This window comes from Felis catus, chromosome A2 (assembly GCF_018350175.1).
Source record: "Felis catus isolate Fca126 chromosome A2, F.catus_Fca126_mat1.0, whole genome shotgun sequence".
NCBI lineage: Eukaryota > Metazoa > Chordata > Mammalia > Carnivora > Felidae > Felis > Felis catus.
This window is the reverse complement of record NC_058369.1, coordinates 49809428-49824566: the sequence shown is the minus strand read 5'-3', so window position 1 is coordinate 49824566 and position 15139 is coordinate 49809428. Positions and strand designations below refer to the sequence as shown.

General features: G+C 41.5%; 1 long non-coding RNA gene across 1 annotated transcript in view; it reads left to right on the top strand.

Annotated features, from left to right (window-relative positions):
* The window catches only part of LOC109496972, a 703487-nt gene that overhangs the window by 62604 nt on the left and 625744 nt on the right, over positions 1-15139 (top strand). Inside the window, exons 2-3 of the long non-coding RNA XR_006594810.1 lie at positions 10138-10336; positions 10875-11134. This is a non-coding gene — a long non-coding RNA (uncharacterized LOC109496972). The remainder of the gene's footprint in view (positions 1-10137; positions 10337-10874; positions 11135-15139) is intronic.

Genomic DNA, 15139 nt, shown 5'->3' with positions numbered 1-15139 from the left:
AATCCTTAATAACACCAAGGACTTCTCCTTAGTAGTACTGTGATTCACATAGCCAGATTAGACAACTTCAAAGTATCATAGCAAATAAAGGATTAACAGAAAGTGCATCTCTCTCTCTTTCTCTTCTCTCATATATACATATTATATTTACATGTTTTTCCTCTAGAAAGGATCCCCTTTGAAACGCTGGCTATTTTATTGGCATTTTAAACCTCTTAAGAGAGAGACCCCTGCATCTGAATCTATGCCTCAGGTATTCGACAAATGTTGCACCGTCTTCAGAGAGAGTTTTATGAGTTTGCTAGGGCCACTACAACAAAGTACCACAGGTTGGGGGGCTTCAACAACAGAAAGTCATTTTCTCACAGTTATGGAAGCTAGAAATCTGAGACCAATGTGACAGCAGAGTTGGTTCCTTCTGAGGGCCTTGAGAGAAGAATCTGTTCCAGGCCTCTCTCCTTGGTATGTAGATGGCCATCTTCCCCTGTGTCTGCACACCATCTTCCTTCTGTATGTGATTGTGTCCAGATTTTCTCTTTGTTTAAAATCACCAGTCATGTTAGATTAGAGCTCACCCTGATGGATCTCATTTTAATTTAATTACCTCATTAAAGGTATACTTTAAACTTCAAATACAGTTACATTTTGAGGTTCTAGGGGTTAGGACCTCAACATAAGACTTTTTGTGGAGACACAATTCAAAACAGAATAAGAGTTGAGGCAGGCCCCCCCCAAGTCTGTATGTTGTAGCCTGGGTTTTATCTTTACAGTTTTTGAACGATCACTTACAGGTTTAAAATTGGAAACCGTTTTTTACTTGAGATATTCTATGTTTTATTTTCCCAGTTTCCTCCCAAATAATTGGGGGAATAGGGTAATGCCATTCTTATTGTGTTGTTTTCCTGAACCAGGAAACTTCTATGCATGTCTTCAAAGGTGGAGGCTGAACAGATGCTTTCTCTACAAGTACTGACTGCATTGCCGTGACTGGGTGAATAGAAGTACTTGTCAAGAGATTAGACTTAGCTATTGCAACAAAAATGTCAGGATTGGTAAGGAAAGAGGCTCTGTGCTGTATCCTGCACTGAAGTCCAGTGATGAATGTTTCAACAGACTGATAAAGCAGATTGCATAGCAAGGGACACCTCGAATCACAACATTACACCGCACCTCTTGACTGGTGAGGCTGGCTCTGTGTTTATAAGTCAGTGTTCCATTAGGGAGGACCCTGACTTGGTAGCTGATGGACTAGCCAGCAGCTCTGACTCGGGAAGGGTTCAGCAAGAAAACGTACCCTCTTTGACCTTGATGTAAATCGAATCTGTCATAGAACACACAGTTGAGCTCTCAGCTTGTCTGTTTGCAGCCTTGTTCTATGAACAGCCCAACAGATATCTTTCCATTCTCTCCCTGAATATTGAGTGACCTTGGAAATAGCCTAATCTGTCTTGGCAGATTGAAGATAGAGAAAACAAGCAGGAGACACAGACCTGCTGGTTCCTGCTATTGATCAGTGACTTGAATGAAAGCTCATTATGAGCTGGAGAGATGTGTCAGACACGGGTGTCAAGGGTGGAAAAACTCAAAACAGACCCTGGCAGCAGAGAAAAGTGATAACAACAACACACACACACACACAAACATACACAGATGCACGCACACACATACACACACCAGAAACCTTTGTTCCTTCCTTGTGTTAGTTTATTCTTGTTACTTGGCCATTACTCTCTAATCATGGCACTTTGGAAGCTGCACAAAGAGAGAGATCCTTCCCAGAAATTACTCATCGTTAGTCCAGCCCTCTCATTTCACTGTTGGGTAAACCGAGGCCAAGAGGAGTGAAATGACTGTGCAAGATCCCCCAGGGAGTTAGCACAGTTAGGATGCAGGTCTGACTTAATCCAAATCCAAGTTCTTTTGCCACATGTTTCAGCTTTTCCTTCTGCCTGACACTGTGTCTCAGGGTCCCACCATTAGATTCTGTAATGTCAGGAGCTTGGCTCTGGGCAGACCAGTACAACGCCAGAAAGAGGCCAGAATGGAAGACAAACCCAGGTTTGAGTGCCAATTGACAGTAGACATGTGAATTTGGGCATCCCAATTGACCTCCCCGGGCCTTACTTTCCTCATTTGTAAAAAGGGACATACAGATGGTCCTTCTCTTTGCTTGTCTGGGAGGATGTGAGATAAAAATCAGTGTGTGGATACACCTGTGGGCCCTAGCTACAGTGAGTGTTCACCCGAAGGGGTAATTTCTCACTGTGTTCCTATCTAATAATGCTGCAGCCAGAAATCATTAATCAGATTGTCCCAGCAAGCCTGGGCGGTCAGACCCAGAGTTGTGCATTGTGATTAGGAGGAGGAGGAGTCGTATATTAGTCAGGGTTCTCCAGAGAAACGGAGCCAATAGGATGTATGTGTGTATATGAGTGTGTGTATGTGTGTGTGTATGTACAGTGAGACGGGCGCGGGAAGGGACATACTGAGATTAGGAGATGGAGGTTTATTTTAAGGAATTAGCTTACATGATTTTTGGAGGCTCAGCCCCATATTTGCAGTCCAGGCCAGCAGGCAGCCCATGGAAGAGTTGATATTGCCCCTTGAGTCCAAAGGCAGTCTATAAGGCAGAATTCCTCTATTCTTGTGGAATCTGCCTTTACTGTTCAGGCCTTTAACTGATTGGATGAGGCCCACTTAAATTGTAAAAGGTGACTGCTTTACTTAGAGTCTACTGATTTCAGTGTTTTACAAAAAAAAAAAAAATTCTTCACAGTATCTAGACTGGTGTTTGACCTGAAACTGGGTACCAGTGGACCAGCCAAGATGACACATGAAATCAACCATCACAAGTGGTGGGGACTTATGAAATCTGGAACATTTTAGGGGTTGGAGGTTGGGCCTCCCTGGATGAAAGGCGGAATAGAAGTGCAGGGGGACTTAAGTGCAGAATATCAGGCCTGCCCTAAAGCACCCATTTTGATAAGAACCAGATTTATCTTATAGTTTTGGGAGGAGCCAGTGTTCTCACTTCTCCCCATCTTTGATCAGAGAAAATAGGAGAGGGGGGAAGGGAAGGGGTGAAAGATGGCACCCCCTTGCTGTCTCTGTTCTTCTCCATTAGCTTCCATCCTTTACCATTTCAGGTTCCCTTTTCCCACGGCCCTCACCCTCTCCCACACCAATGCCAACCTCCCAAGGGGCTGCTCCATATGCAAAGACTCTGTCTGCAGGAGGAGGGGAGGCTGATGACCTCAGTGTTCCCATGTGCAGAAAATCCAACCACAGCTTAGGTAAAGGTGGGTGTACAGACAGAAAATCTGTAATATATTTCTAGATGCACAACATGCTGCCTGAAAATTGTCACATTCGCCATGTGCCACCAGTGTATCCTGCAAAAAATGTCATTTCCTTTAAAGGTCACAAGCTCTATTGATTTCTGATTCTCTTTTTGTGTAGCAGATTCCAAACAATTGCTTACATGATACATTAGATGAGTGGATGGTTTAAGATGGTCTGAGCATTCTTGTCAAAGTGGAGATGAAAAGGGCTTTTTCTTTAAGAATGCCACAGTGTATAAGCTAGCAGTGATAATTCTGTGTATTACATATTTCTTTGCATGCTTCTATCTTCCTCCCTCCCTTCCTCTGAATCTTCCCTCTTCCCATTTCTTCCTTCCCCTTTTGCTACCTTCTTTCTACTCTTTCTATCTTCTTCCTTCCTATATCCTCCCTTTCTTCCTTCCATAAATGTGCATCAAGTGCCTACTGTGTGCCAGGCTGCTGTGCAATGTAGTGGCATAACAACAGTGGGCAAAATAAACATAGGCCCATTATCGTAGAACTTATATAGCAGAGGTAAGGTGATACCTTATAGTGGCAATTCTTACCACGGGCAGAGACATTCAACACAAACAGTCATAAATAATAAGTGCTATGAGAGAAAGGTATTGGGGCTAAGAGCCTACACCAAGGGTACTTGATCTAATTCATGCTGTAGAGTGCTGAAGAAGGAAAAGTGACTTTAGAACTAAGAGTATCAGGAATAGAAAAGTTTGTTAGGTGAAAAGAAGGAATAGAACATTCCAGGAGAGGGGGAAGTGTATGTCAGGGCCCTGCTGTGGAAGGGAGTTGCCCATATTTGGAATAGAGGGAAATCCAGGGAGGGGGTAGGCGTGGTAGGGGGAGGTAGATATGGGTGTAGAGGTGGGCAGGGGCTTCCCTAGCAGAGTTGAGCTATGACCTTGGAGGTAAGCATCTGCAAGACCACAAGGCTGGCATGTACAGAACAGATGATACATCCTGGAGGGGATACCACTAGGATTGTAAGAAGCCAGGTGAGAAATGATGACTTTGACTTGGGTGATTTCCATGAGGATGCAGGCAAATATTTGGAATCCAGAGACATTTGGGAAGTAAAAGCAGCTGAACTATTTAAGAAGCTTTATGACCGTGGATAAGGAAGTCAGTTGACTACCTTAACCTCAGTCTCTTCATGAGCAAAGTGGTGCTAATATTACCTGCCCTATTTTCTTTGTTCCCAAGGAGTTTTTGGATATCTACCAGATATAATTCACCCTGCCATGCAATTTGGGCATGAACAATAAGCGGGACTCACAGTCGATGGGGGAGCAGGCATTACCAGGCACTTGTCATAAAGTATAATAGTTGCTGGGGAGCCTGGGTGGCTCAGTCAGTTAAACATCCGACTTTGGCTCAGGTCATGATCTCATGGTTTGTGGGTTCGAGCCCCGTGTTGGGCTCTGTGCTGACAGCTCTTGGAGCCTAGAGCCTGCTTCAGATTCTGTGTCTCCTTCTCTCTCTGCCCCTCCCCCACTTGTGCTCTGACTCTCTCTGTCTCTCAAAAATAAATAAATGTAAAAAAAAAATTAAGTATAACAGTTGCAAATTAAGGTGACTAGGGGGATTGAAGAAAGCCAGGGAAGGGCCCCTAACTGGTTCTGGGAGGCCAGGGAGGACTTTCAGGAGGAGGCCATGTATCAACTAACCATGAAAAGATGAGTAGGACTTTGCCAATGAGGCAGATATAGAGGATGGAGTAAGGGGCATCTAGAAGAAATGAGGCAATACCTTATAGCAGCAATTTTTACCAGGGACAATTTTGCCCCCAAAATGTCTGGAGATGCTTGTGATTGCCACAACTGGGCTGGATGCTACTGGTAGGTAATGGTCAGAGGCCAAGGGTGCTGCTAAACGTCCCACAATTCACAGGACAGTCCCCTACCACAAAAAAGTTGCTAGACCTAAATGTCAGCTGTGATGAGGTGGAGAAACTATGCCTTTTAATATAATTGATGGAATAATGTAAAAAGTTTTAGCAAATTATAAAATTCTGTACACAGGTAAAGTCTTCAGATTTTCTAGTCCTTGATGATATTGTTATATGTGACTAAAGAATTAAAATGACTGTTCCTAATGCACAGAAGCATGTACATCCAGGCTCATACATGTTATAATACCCTGTATGGTCTGCTGAGAAGCAGGGAGGACAGAAATGGGAGAACAAAGCAAGAGTGTGGACACTCTAACAGTCCCTGTTAGAGAATGTGGAATTTGATGCTGGAATGGGCGACCTCCCAAACTGTGAATTGACAGGCTCATTTTGCATGTGGAGGCAGGTCAGTGATACCCTGACTCTCTGCTCTCATTTCTGAGCATCAAATCGTGAAACAAAATGAAGCCCAAAGTTACCTAAATTTGGACATAATCATTGGGTGCTCTTATTTCTTCCTCCCTATCCCAAGGAAAATCTGAGTCCACTGGCCTTTGGCTGAGCTCATATCATCCAAGCACAGTTTCTTGAAAGGTGGGAAGTGAGGAAGGTTAAGAGCAAGGCTTCTCATGGCTCCTGGGTGACTCAGTCAGTTGAATGTCCAACTCTTGATTTTGGCTCAGGTCATGATCTCGCAGTTTGTGAGATCAAGCCCTGCCATCAGGCTCTGTGCTGACACTGTGGAGTCTGCTTGGGATTCATTCTCTCTCTCTCTCTCTCTCTCTCTCTCTGCCCCTTTCCCACTCATGCTCTCTCTCTCAAAATAAAGAAACATTAAAAAATTAATTTAAAAAAAGAGCATGGTGTCTCATCAGGAATACTATTGAATTGTAGGACTTTTTAGGTTTTGGACATGGCTGGATTTTTTTGGGGGGGTTGGGGGAAATGTAATGATATATACACACTTAAAACACACACACACACACACACACACACACACACACACACACACACACACACACATGCACAGTTTCCTGAGACCAAGTAATGGAATGTCACATGTCACCTGAATATTCTGTGATTCTGAAAATCATAGTTTTCAAATCTGGAATGATCAAGATTAAAGAAGAATGTGCTTCTGACTGTCTGGAATGTAATTTACCTTGCTTTATGGGACTCCTTACTTTGAGTTCTCTGATTTCTTTGTTGATATTTTAAACCCATCATCAGTCTCATTGTTTCCAGTACAAGGACTGTAACTCTGGCTCTGAATAAACATTGATGAGCATATCAGTAAATGGCATTCTTATGGTGTTTCTGTCTATCCCTGTGGATTATTTCTGCATGCCTGATAATAATCCCCCTATTCTTAAAATCCTTTAGTGACCCTGAGTTTCCTACTTAATGAAGTACAAACTCCTTAGTCTGTGTTAAAGCAATAGAATCTGACTACAGCAAATGGAGTAGCTCAGTAAACCAAAGGAAGAGACAGATAACCAAGTCTTGGGAATAATAGGACACAGGGATGCCCCAGAGGTCTCAGAGGCCAAAGTGCATGACCTGCTTTCTAGAAAACTGTCAGAGAGTGACTCAAGTTCAACCACTCTTGGTGACTATGTGTCTGAAGAATACTCAGATTCCCAGAATAGAGAATCTGATCAGCTAGAGTCAAGTGCTCTGCCCTCCACATTGGACCAATCACTGTTGCCAGGGGGCGGTACTAGAATTGGCCTCATTTGGGTCACATGGATGTGCTGGCATCTGTTACTAGAAGCAGAGAGAGATGCTGGGGAGACACAAGCAAGCCTCTACCAACCTGTGCCTAGTATTCTCTACAGCTCACTTAGACAACCTGTCTGGGTGATAGACATGTCCAATGCATGTACTCTGTTCTTTCTCAAAATAGAACTCTGATTTGGGATATATTTCATACATTTTATAACTTCCCTACTCTCTACTTTTGTTCGTAATGTTTACATGTCTCTACAACTTGGTTCCTCCCCAAAACTTCAAGGTCAAGTGCTGCCTCTCTCTAACATTCTATAGATACCAGTGGTAGGGGGTTGGTTTTTGCACATTTTGGATTCCAGTGGTGCTTCATTTCCTGACACTCTGGTGTGGGTGTGAGACGTGAGGTGGAGAGAGGGAGCCAGTGTGTGCTAGATACCAGTGTTCTATAGATACCAGTGGTAGGGGGTTGGTTTTTCCACATTTTGGATTCCAGTGGTGCTTCATTTCCTGACACTCTGGTGTGGGTGTGAGATGTGAGGTGGAGAGAGGGAGCCAGTGTGTGCTAGAATAGACAAGATGGGGGAGGATGGATGGTGAAGGGTCCTCTGGACAGTGTAGCTAGTGAGGGTATTGGGTTGGGAAGGTGGTGGAGAGGAGAGCTCTAATCAGAAGAGAAGGAAGTATAGATGATGAATTAAGTGGTTAAGTGTAGAAGGCAGTAGATGAGAGTCAAACAGTCCTGAATTTGGAAGCTGACTTCCATTTTCTGACTTTGTGACATTGGCTTTATTTTCACATCCCCTCCCTGCAGCACGTTTCCCTATACTGAATAGGAATTAGGATGCTTACTTACCTCATTGCTTATATATATGTAAGGGTAGAGCACAGTAATTAAGGAAATTAATGGAAATAAGAAATTAAAGGCTTTCATTTCTTAGACCAGCCATAGTTGTTAAAATGTGAATTATAATTGTGAAAAAACAAATCAAAAACCTTTGTGAAATCCAAAAGATGCTGGGCTAACCTTTGCCTTTCTCACAAAAATTAAGAAAAATGTTGGAGAATATTCATCCCTAAATACTATAAAAAAAAGGAGGTGTGGCAAAACTTGAAGAATACTCATTTTCTTATGTTAAAACAATATTTTTCCATAATTTTAAATAGTTAATGTGAATAAGCAAACCCTAAATTATCATTCTAACCATTTAAATGTGTAAATTTATTGGATAACTTGTTTACTTAAAATTAAGAAATATATTTATGATAGAAAATCGATTTTGTTCGCCTAAACTATAAAATTAACTTACTGATCTTATTTTAATTTAGCCCACTGTTACAAATATCACACAGACATTATTGCTGATCAGGAAAAAAGGAGAGAAAATAAATCCTCAAGACCCTGGGTCTAATTTTTCTCTTGTAATTCTAAGTAATGATAAATGGGTACAGAAGTGGCTTTAGCAGATGGATATCAAAATACAGCATGTATTAGTCTGCTCACGCTGACATAATGAAACCCATGGACTGGGTGACTTACACAGCAGACATTTATTTTCTCACAGTTCTGGAGGCTGGAAGTCTAAGATCAAGTTTACAACAGGGTTTGGTTTCTGGGGAGAACTTTCTTCCTGGCTTGCATACAGCACCCTTCTTGCTGTGCCCTTATGTGTCATAGAGTGAAAGGGATCTCTCAGGTGTTTCTAAAAGGACACCAATCCTATTGGATCAGGGCCCCATCCTTATAACCTGGTTTACCCTTCATTACTTCTTCAGAGGCTCCATCTCCAAATATAGTCACATGGGAGATTAGGGCTTCAACATAGACTCAATCTGTAACAAAGCACAAAACCCCATTTGTTCACACCACTGTGTGTGTGTGTGTGTGTGTGTGTGTGTGTGTGTGTGTGTGTGTGTATTTTTTTTTTTTTGAGAGAGAGAGAGCGTGAGCAGGAGAGGGGGGGAGAGAGAGAGAGAGAGAGAGAGAGAGAGAGAGAGAGAGAGAGAGAGAGAGAGAAATGGAATCCAAAGCAGGCTTCAGGCTCTCAGCTGTCAGCACAGATCCCAACACAGGGCTCGAACTCACGAACCATGAGATCATGACCTGAGCTGAAGTCGGACTCTTAACCGACTGAGCCACCCAGGCGCCCCACACAGTAGTACATATTAAATGCAGATTGAGTACATATTAAATGCAGATTGAAGGCCATTGTAGAACAGTAGACTTTCAGGTGTGTCTTCTTGATCCACAAGGGATGGCAGGGGTCCAGGTAATCAGTCTCATCTCTGGATCTTCGGGTCTCCATTGAATGTCACTTCCTCAGGAAAGCCTTCTGTGTGGACCCTGGTTGAGTTTTTGGTCCTCTGTTAACTTTTACAGGACTCCAAACCTCACCTCCATTGCATCGATCTCTGTTTGTAAGTATTTAATGGCTAATGTCCTGCACTGTTAGACTCTAAGTCAAATTTCCAGGTGTAGAATACAGAATCAGTCTTGTATCTCCATAGTGTCTTAATCCTGGGCACTTGCATGTGAAATGAATGAATGCTTAAAATCCAGATGCTAGCTCACTTCAGGGAGCTAAAAGGGAGATTGGTGGACATCAGCCATGGGTGTGTGCCCTGACAGAGCAGAAGCTTTAATCTAAATAGATTATTTGACAGCTAAACAGGAGAAGCAAAGCCAAAACCCAAGTGAATACATTAGGGCAACATAGTTGGTGTGCAAATGTATGCTGATGTACAAATGTCTGTCTAGGCTCAGGGAGGCCTAGAGGTTTTTGTGTACCAGCCTAACTTCAGACAGCACCAAGAAGAGGGGCTGAGGTCATGGCCAGTCTATTTCCCTGGTTCCATATGGGGCTAACTGGCTGACAGAAGGTGTTGGGGTTTCCAGTTAGGCAGACCTGATTTGGATAGTGTGCATCTCTTATGTCAACGAGCTCCTGTGTTTTAGATCATGTTTGTTTGTGTCTTTTTATCATCCTCCTAGTTAAAAACTCACCTTTGTTCCTTGCTCCTAATGCTGAGCACACCGACTCAGCATATGTTGCTGAATTGGATGGACCTGATAAGTTGGCTTTGATAGGATGGTTCAAGATTCCCCAGGATTACAAATCAGCAACAAGTGAATGTCTTCCTAAGAGCCCTCAATTGGACAAATTTTCTTTTTTACAGTTCTTCCATTTTGGGATACATCTTCCATTTCCAGAAGAAAGAATAGAACCCCACAGCTAGACCTTGAAAAGAAGAAATATAACACAGCATTGGTTATCAGATGTCATTGTGCCATCAAAACAAACTGAAGAACTCATAAAAGTACAGATTCCTGGGTGCCACTCTCAGAGAATCTTGTTCAATGAACCTGGAATGGAGGGTAGGTGCTTTTTTTGCCACAAGCACTCAGGTGATATGAAGCAAGTGGTCTGTGAAGGACATCTAGAAGTTAGCACATGGTCTCCTGAGGATCCTGGTAAAGTGTAGGCATGCATTCATCATATCTGGGGAGGGAGGCTGACATCCCTCATTTCTAACAAACTTCCAGAAGTCAGTTGCTGATGGTCCATGAACCACACTCTATGTAGCAAAGACATAACAAAGTCACTGAAGTGACAGTTGAGTTAGGGCTCTGGAGTCAGACAGTCACACTTTGAATGTAACTTGACCACTTCCACTTTACAGCCTCTTCAAGTCTCCAAATCCTTGTGTCTCCAATGAAAATAGGTGCAGGGATTAAATGTGACAATAATATGCATAAAACATTCGTTATATTGCTTGACATGCCATTAGTTCTCCATGAATGTATGCCAGCCCATTATGTTGTTATTAGTAATAAATCCTGCTAATTCATTGCAAATTAGGCAGAGATGTTTGTTTTATAATCTTTCATTTTTCTCCACTCATTTCATTTCTAGGAGTGTGACCGTGTTTCCATTCTTATTGTACAACACATCTGGAAAATAAGAAAAATGAGCCAGTCTCCTACCAGATACCCAGCACATAACACATTCTTAATAAGATGTCATATTAATGAACATCAAAACATCTGGATGAGGGGATAATTTGTTTCATCTTGCTCCAGATATTGGCTATTATGTTTGCAGAGCTGGCACACCCAGTGCTGGGTCAATGTGATTCAAAACTGAGAGGACCCCCAGTGAAAATTTCTGTCCAGGTAAGCTGTTTGACATCTTAGGAAACAGCGGCCTATATATTGGCTGAATTTCTTGGACTTTAGCTTCTTGTATTTCTGGTGATATAGAAGCCTGTTGTTCTGTCCTGAGCTTGTGTAGAACATCTTTAAGGTTGACTGATTGGTTGATTTGAAAAAACAAAGGTCCTGAGGGCGGGTGATGTTTACTCGATAGGCAAATATTACAGCATAACAGGTAAGCTCTCAGGCTTTGCCTTCACACTGATGTAGGTTCAAACCTTGGCTCTGCCATTTTACACCTGTGTGACTTGGGTTCACTTGCATAATCTCTCTGAGTCCTATTTCGTCAGAGTGCCACTGCTAGGACTTTTCTTACCAGTTGTCAGTGACCTTAATATCATGTGCCCTGTTCTAAGGGAAGCCAGAGTCAGGTACTGGTCCCTGTAAGTGAACTGTGATGGTCTGAGTCATCATTCCATGTTTGGGAATATGTTTGGCTCACCATACAAATTCACATTTATTTATTTTGCTTTTTATTTTTATTTTATTTTTTATTTTTATGTTTTTAATTTATTTATTATGTAATTTACATCCAAGTTAGCATATGGTGCAACAATGATTTCAGGAGTAGATTCCTTAGTGCCCCGTACCATTTAGACCATACCCCCTCCCACAACTCCTCCAGCAACCCTCTGTTTGTTCTCTGTATTTGAGAGTCTTTTATGTTTTCTCCCCTTCCCTGTTTTTATATTATTTTTGCTTCCCTTCCCTTATGTTCATCTGTTTTGTCTATTAAGTTCCTCATGTGAGTAAAGCCATATGATATTTGTCTTTCTCTGACTAATTTGCTTAGCATAATACCCTCCAGTTCCATCCAGGTAGTTGCAAATGGCAAGATTTCATTCTTCTTGATTGTTGAGTAATACTCCATTGAATATATATACCACATCTTCTTTTTTTTATTTTTTATTTTTTTTCAATATATGAAATTTATTGTCAAACTGGTTTCCATACACCACCCAGTGCTCATCCCAAAAGGTGCCCTCCTCAATACCCATCACCCACCCTCCCCTCCCTCTCAACCCCCATCAACCCTCAGTTTGTTCTCAGTTTTTAAGAGTCTCTTATGCTTTGGCTCTCTCCCACTCTAACTTCTTTTTTTTTTTTCCTTCCCCTCCCCCATGGGTTTCTGTTAAGTTTCTCAGGATCCACATAAGAGTGAAACCATATGGTATCTGTCTTTCTTTGTATGGCTTATTTCACTGAGCATCACACTCTCCAGTTCCATCCACGTTGCTACAAATGGCCATATTTCGTTCTTTCTCATTGCCATGTAGTACTCCATTGACCACATCTTCTTTATCCATTCATCCACCAATGGACATTTGGGCTCTTTCCATACTTTGGCTATTGTCCATAGTGCTGCTATAAACATTAGGGTGTATATGCCCCTTTGAAACAGCACACCTGTATCCCTTGGGTAAATACCTAGTAGTGAAATTGCTGGTCGTAGGGCAGCTCTATTTTTAATTTTTTGAGGAACCTCTATACTGTTTCCCAGAGTGGCTGCACCAGTTTGCATTCTCACAAGCAGTGCAAAAGAGATTCTCTTTCTCTGCATCCTCACCAACATCTGTTGTTGCCTGAGTTGTTAATGTTAGCCATTCTGACAGGTGTGAGGTGGTATCTCATTGTGGTTTTGATTTGTATTTCCCTGATGGTGAGTGATGTTGAGGATTTTTTCATGTGTCGGTTGGTCATCTGGATGTCTTGTTTGGAGAAGTGTCTATTCATGTCTTTTGCCCATTTCTTCACTGGATTGTTTTTTGGGTGTTGACTTTGATAAGTTCTTTATAGATTTTAGATACTAACCCTTTATCTGATATGCCGTTTGCAAATATCTTCTCCCATTCTGTTGGTTGCCTTTTAGTTTTGCTGATTATTTCCTTTGCTGTGCAGAAGCTTTTTATTTTGATGAGGTTCAATAGTTCATTTTTGCTTTTGTTTCCCTTGCCTCTGGAGATGTGTTTATTAAGAAGTTGCTGTGGCCAGGATCAAAGAGGTTTTTGCCTGCTTTCTCCTCAAGGATTTTGATGGCTTCCTGTCTTACATTTAGGTCTTTCATCCATTTTGAGTTTATTTTTGTGTATGGTGTAAGAAAGTGATCCACGTTCATTCTTTTGCATGTCGCTGTCCAGTTTTCCCAGCACCATTTGCTGAAGAGACTGTCTTTATTCCATTGGATATTCTTTCCTGCTTTGTCAAAGATTAGTTGCCCATACGTTTGTGGGTCTATTTCTGCGTTCTCTATTCTGTTCCATTGATCTGGGTGTCTGTTTTTGTGCAGTATCATACTACTTGATTACAGCTTTTTAATATGTCTTGAAGTCTGGGAGTGTGATGCCTCCTGTTTTGGTTTTCTTTTTCAAGATTGCTTTGGCTATTCGGGGTCTTTTCTGGGTCCATACAAATTTTAGAATTGTTTGTTCTAGCTCTGTGAAGAATTATGGTGTTATTTTGATAAGTATTGCATTGAATATGTAGATGGTTTTGTGTAGTATTGACATTTTAACAATGTTTGTTCTTTAAAAAATTTTTTTAAATGTTTATTCTTGACAGAGAGAAAGAGGACGAGTGGGGGAGGGGCAGAGAGAGAGGGAGACCCAGAATTTGAAGCAGGCTCCAGGCTCTGAGCTGTCAGCACAGAGCCCAACGCGGAGCCTGAACTCACGGACTGCGAGATCATGACCTGAGCTGAAGTCAGGCGCTCAACTGACTGAGCCACCCAGGAGCCCCAACAATGTTTGTTCTTCTAATCTAGGAGCCTGGAATTGAATATTTTTCCATTTTTATATGTGCCTTTTTCAATTTCTTTCATAAGCTTTCTCTAGTTTTCAGTGTAAAGATTTTTCACCTCTTTGGTTATGTTTATTCCTAGGTATTTTATGTTTTTTGGTGCAGTTGTAAATGGGATCGATTCCTTGATTTTTCTTTCTGTTACTTCATTATTGGTGTATAGAAATGCAACCGATTTTTTGTGCATTGATTTTATATCTTGTGACTTTGCTGAATTCATGAATCAGTTTTAGCAGTTTTTTGGTGGAATCTTTTGGGTTTTCCATATAGAGTATCATGTCATCTGCAAAGAGTAAAAGTTTCACCTACTCCTGGCTGATTTGGATGACTTTTATTCCTTTGTATTTTCTGATTGCTGAGGCTAAGACTTCCAATACTATGTTGAATAACAGTGGTGAGAGTGGATATCCTGTTGTGTTCCTGACCTTAGGGGGAAACCTCTCAGTTTTTCCCCATTGAGGATGATATTAGTGGTGAGTCTTTCATACATGGCTTTTATGATCTTGAGACATGATCCTTCTATCCCTACTTTCTTGAGGACTTTTCTCAAGAAAGGATGTTGTATGTTGTCACATGCTTTCTCTGCATCTATTAAGAGGATCATGTGGTTCTTGTCCTTTATTTTATTGATGTGATGTATCACATTGATTGTTTTGTGGATATTGAACCAGCCCTGCACCCCAGGTATAAATCCCACTTGGTTATGGTGAATAATTCTTTTAATGTATTGTTGGATCTGGTTGGCAAGTATCTTGTTGAGGATTTTTGCATCCATGTTCATCAGGGAAATTGGTCTATACTTCTCCTTTTTAGTGAGGTCTCTGTCTGGTTTTGGAATCAAGGTAATGCTGGCTTTGTAGAAAGAGTTTGGAAGTTTTCTTTCCATTTCTATTCTTTGGAACAGCTTCAAAAGAATACGTGTTAACTCTTCCTTAAATGTTTGGTAGAATTCCCCTGGAAAGCCATCCAGCCCTGGACTCTTGTCTTTTGGGAGAGTGTTGATTACTAATTCAATTTCTTTCCTGGTTTTGGATCTGTTCAAATTTTCTATTTTTTGCTGCTTCAGTTTTGGTAGTTTATATGTTTCTAGGAATTTGTCCTTTTCTTCCAGATTTCCCATTTTATTGGCATATAATTGCTCATAATATTCTCTTATTATTGTTTTTATTT